Source organism: Lactuca virosa, chromosome 6 (assembly GCF_052849685.1).
Source record: "Lactuca virosa cultivar CGN04683 chromosome 6, Lactuca_virosa_CGN04683_v6, whole genome shotgun sequence".
Lineage (NCBI taxonomy): Eukaryota > Viridiplantae > Streptophyta > Magnoliopsida > Asterales > Asteraceae > Lactuca > Lactuca virosa.
Window position 1 is genome coordinate 266,522,361 of NC_136431.1, and position 5,376 is coordinate 266,527,736.

A 5,376-nucleotide genomic window follows, 5' to 3' on the forward strand; every position below is an offset into this window, starting at 1 on the left:
TCTTGCCATCACTTTTACCTACCAGTACCTTTTTTGTTCCTATCATATTATTATTATTATTATTATTATTATTATTATTTCTAAGAAAGAAAATAAATTTCTCGTTGTATCCGATATGTTGCTAATTGGACTGGATTATTGTCAACATAAAGATTATTATATATATGTGAATAAGGACATATGAGCTAGGCTGGGTGAGTAGGTTACGACCTTGACGATGACATATGGAAGCTACTAGAGCTAGTCGAAATGACCATACATTGATGTTTTAAGTGATTTAAGGAAGATGGTTATTTTGGTAAGGTTTTTAAGATATCATAGGACTGTCTAATAACACATCGATTAAAATTTGTTTTTGAAATATATTAATGTCTAAATCACACTTTAGTGAATATAAATAGGGGATGCAAGCAATTCCCCATACCATAAGTACATGAGAGAGAAACCTCCAAATGGGATCAATATTTCAAATTATCATTGTTGTTCTCTTCACGCTTTCCTTCAAAGGTACTCATATTAATTATTTTTCTATTAATAGATTATATTCTTATCATGATTTTTCAATCTAGTCAACTATCTTTAGTCTATCTTAAAAAAATTCATATTGTAAAAGTTTTCTTGTAGGCTACGGTCAATGTGAAATAAAAGACATAACCGTTGGAACAGAAAGGACGTCTGAACAAATACAAGGTAAACAAGAATGGAAGGTGAGTTTCATAAACACTTGCAAATGCTCTCAACAAGCCCTTATCGTCTCTTGCAACGGTTACCAAACTGTTGAGAAAGTTGATCCAAGCATCTTTGCACCTGTGGGGAATAACAATTGCATCGTTAATGGAGGTCGGGCTATTGCACCTTTCATGATGGTCCAATTTCTTTATGCTTGGGACCCTCCCTTCATTTTCGTGCCAATATCGTCTCAAATTCAGTGTTGAGGGGTATTTATGTAATTTAAAAAAATAATGAATTAAGAAGTGGGTTTTCTTATCTTAATTGATTACGTGATCCCAAGATGAATCTTAGCAGCATATTGCTTCTTTTGCTGGTTCATATTAAAATCAAACTGGTGTATTCAAGGCCATGTTTGTTATGAGACACATAACAACATATCACTGGTTTATTGTGCTTGCCATGAAATTAAGTGTGAGTATGTTAATAGAGACAATTATTATTTATTTTTTTTTAGAAAAATTGGACATTGACTCGCTCTTGACGCGAATAGAAAAAAATGGTGTTTCCGACGGAAATATCCGTCGATATTCCATCACTAAACGGGTTTACCGACGGACTTTGTGTGGTAGGAAAAAGCCTCATGGATAATTATTTGTGACAGATTTCCAACGCATTTGTGATGGATTACCAACCGAATTTTACTTCCAAAATATACCGACAGATTGGCGACGGAATCTTCTTCGACCAGGTTTGACCATATTTTCTGGCCGATTACCGACGGACGATATTTTACAATACATTACAGACAGACTTTAGTTACGGATATTTTTGTCACTATCCGTCACTAAAACGATTTAAATTTGACAAAACTGTAAAAATTGTCTCTGTGGTATGCAATTTTTCCGGGTTTTGGTCTAAACCCTAATTTTTTTGGATTGGTGGTCCTTTTGAGTTAGTTTCGTTGTGTATTTGTCTCTCAAAAAATTGAAATGACTATAATACCCTTGGGGTATTTGTTTTCTATTTTTCTTTAATTTTTTTAAAATTTAATACATATTTATTTATTTTAATAATTAAAAAAATAAGAGGAGCCTCTCCCTCTCCCTCTCCCTCTCCCTCTCTCTCTCTCTCCACCACCTAAAACAAAAGTAAACCCACATCACTACCACCATATATTCTACTATATCTGGCATCAACGACGCCGATTTTATTGGAGCAACCTTTTTCGATGGACATTTTTCTAGTGCCTCATCCCACCATCTTAACATTCCCCTTAAACATATTTCTATCTTAGTTGGAGGAAACCAAAGTCGATCTCTTTCCATAACAGGCGACCTTTTCCATCAACGTTGTCGCTAGACGCCTCTACAATCACATAACAATCAACAAATGATTGAGAAATCAAATATGGGCCCACATTCACATTCACACTCACATTGACATCTTTGAATATGTTTTGAACAGGTTGATACTTGTCATATTGTACAACTTGAGCAGCAAGATACGGAGGGTACTAAAGAAGTACAGGCCCAACGTTTACAGGAATGGCTCGTTCCCATTTTGATGAACTGGCAACAGGTTTACCAGGCCGTTTTTGTACCATTATAGATGATGATGATGATGTTGGCCTCATTTGATGCATGTTCATGAATGTTTCATCCTCATCAGGCCATCTATGGTGCTCTCCTCCTACATTCTAAGCATCTAGTAAAAAAATTGTTTAGGATCATAAATTGGAATGGATTCTTCATTCATGAAAGCCAAAATGGAGTTAACATGCGATATTTCTCATTGAGGCATTTCATCGAGCATGATCAATGCAAGTTTGTAGAGTAGGACAAGAAATTGAGAAAAATGGAATTTGGGTTACTGCGTTTGCACCCAAAATGCCTAATTTGCGAGGTTTAAAATTCGATTTTTTGTCCATAGAATGGCACCCCTTCGAGGTGTAGCCCAGCTTGCCTTTGTGGCCATGGTTAAAACAATAAGATCATTAATCAAACACGCCAATATAGTTCTTTTTTCATACAATTCAAACTCATTAATCAATTGTAATGAGTAACAGGGGTAAATAGTTGACCTTAGTTTCAAAATTTGCAGGAAAACGTATTGATTATGGAGAGAGAGAGAGAGAGAGAGAGAGAGAGAGGGGTGAGCCCCTTTTATTTTTTAATTATTAAAATAAATAAATATGTATGAAATTTTAAAAATAAAAGAAAAATGAAAATATCCCAAAGGTATTACAGTCGTTTCAATTTTCTGTGGGACCAAATACACAACTAAACTAGCTCAAAAGGACCACCAATCCAAAAAAGAAATGGTTTTAAATAAAACCCGAAAACAAATGCATACCATAGAAACCCTTTTTGCAGTTTTGTCGTTCACATTTTACTCTTATGACCGGTTACAACCGGTCATAAGGGTAAAATGTGAACAATTTCAAATAATTCAGGGGTAAATCAAGCACAAAAAAATCAGTGACTTAATATGAACAAAATTGAAAGTTTGTTACCGTTTGAAGTCGTTATATCAACATTTTTAAAAAACAACTTATAACTGCTAGGACGAGTAATAAACTATGGGAAAATGCTACTGTAGCATAATTATCTTTTATATCTGGTCCGATTTGACCAACCATGTTGTTTTTTTTTCACAATTGACCATTAACATTTTACTATAGATGGCAATTATACCACCATGACTGATGTTAAAAGGTTTCCCGGTTCCTAATACCACATGTCATTTATTTTAAGTTTAACGACTTAATGATGTGTATATTTGGTCCATGTCATTTTAGTGAGATATATTAAATCAGACCTTTATTTCACTCATATCCTTCCCGTCGACCTCATTTCCTTTGCGAGAAGTAAACGGCGAGTCAACAGTTAGGGTTTTCAAAGTTACTTAAGATCGAGGCAGCAGTGTTTTCGATCGACTACTAAACGAAGCTACGAGCAGAAATGGCACAACCTAATCCTGAAGTTGGACTATTTGTGATGGTGGAACTAAATTACCAAGGTATATTTACTCGTAAACCTTTGTCTTACTTGGGGGAGTGAAAAGCTCCTTCAATACTGTAACACCCCAAGTCCAGGTATTTCTTGTGAACCTTAGCATATTGAGTATTGTTTCTTTTGGCCCTTGGTAGAGAAAAAGTGACGAAATGAGTACGCGACACGTACTAGAGTGTACGCTCAGCATACTCATGTGTGTGCTTTGGATGCGGAGGCCACCTAGTACGATGGGCGTACTAGGCCTAGAATGTAACCCTAATTTGGAGTGAGTCCCCTATATAAGGAATATGATGGCCTCATTTCTGGCCACCATCCCCAGAGAGAAAACCCTAAGAGTGCCCTAACCCCTGTCCTATAGCTTGTGTGTGAGTGTTTGAGCCTTGAGAGAGTGTTTGTGTGGTTTTGATGAGAAGAGAAGGTCTTGAAGAAGGAGGAGTTGGAGTCCAAGCTTCTAGATCTGAGCAAATCTGAGTGGATAGCTTCACATAGAGGTATAAAGCTTCAAGCTTTCTTACTACTTCGTTTTGTGCATTTCATGGAGTATCTTAGGGTTTTGTCCCAAGAGATGGAGACTTTATGTGATAATGAGCTCCAAAGACCTTGATCTACCCATTTTCGGTGTATTTTGTGGACTTGAGTGATAAAAATCTAATCTTGGACGTTAGGAGTAATCCATGCATGAGGTATGAGCTTCATGAGGCAAGATGATGGATGTTTTGAGTGTTAGTGACCCAATCAGCCATGCAAAGGCTTAAAGTCATTGACTTTATGGATTAAGAGACGTTAGAGAGTCCAGATCTGAGATATAAGCCTGTCTTAACTGATTAAGACCAAAAATGTGAGAAGAGTGGAACTGGGGCGTACGCTAGGCGTAAACCACGTACGTGCGGCGTAGGGGTCGGGCATCCTCGATGCATGCATGGCAGCCGAGTACGCGCAGCATAGAGATCGAGTACGCGCAGCGTACTCCCTGCCGTTGACTTTTGTTGACTTTTAGGGTTTGGTCAAAAGTGTGGACTATTAAGCCTATGGAGGGGTAAAATGGTCTTTTCACCCTTCTGTAAGTGTAAAAGAGTTAGTCTAGTTTTTGAGAGCCAATATTGATTAGGGATAATTATTATGTGCTAGGCGGAGGCTAGACTGGTGGGCAGAGTTCGAGGTTCCGAGTACGAGGTTTTCTTTTACTAGCTTACGAGGTGAGTCTTCTCACTATACTTACCTTGAGTGGTAGTCTTACGTGTGACCAGAGGGTCTTATGTGAATGAGTTGTATATTGAGTTATCCTTTTATTTGTTTGCGATATGTTTACTGTGTATTATATTGAGATGCTGAGCTGAGGGACCGGAGGGTCCATCTGAGTTGTGGGACTGGAGGGTCCCACTGAGACACATTGACCGGAGGGTCTTATTGAGTTATAGCCTCGAGTGGCTGATGTGCTGTGTGTGGTATTTTGGGGAACTCATTAACCTTTATGCTTACCGTGTTATGTGTTATGTGTTTCAGGTAGTTCCGAGGATCGCGGCAAGGCACCGGCATGATTTGTACACACTGGCGGGAGATTGTTTTTATGATTCTGGGAATGTGTTTTACTTGTTGACATTGAGACATATATGATTTTGAGAATTATGAAATGAGTTTTATTTTGTTTGAAAATGACAATTTTGTTTGAAAATTTACGACGTTACAAGTT

The 5,376-nt window shown here is 37.4% G+C and overlaps 1 long non-coding RNA gene across 2 annotated transcripts; it reads left to right on the plus strand.

Moving 5' to 3' along the window:
* Positions 1-298: 298 nt before the first annotated feature.
* LOC145119042 (uncharacterized) lies at positions 299-2,645 on the plus strand. 2 transcript variants are annotated; one of them, XR_013713616.1, is made up of 3 exons: positions 299-507; positions 625-1,420; positions 2,137-2,633. It is a non-coding gene; the product is annotated as an uncharacterized LOC145119042 (long non-coding RNA). The 2 variants fall into 2 exon arrangements; XR_013713617.1 differs by having other exon boundaries at positions 315-507; positions 625-1,143; positions 1,334-2,645.
* Positions 2,646-5,376: the final 2,731 nt, after the last annotated feature.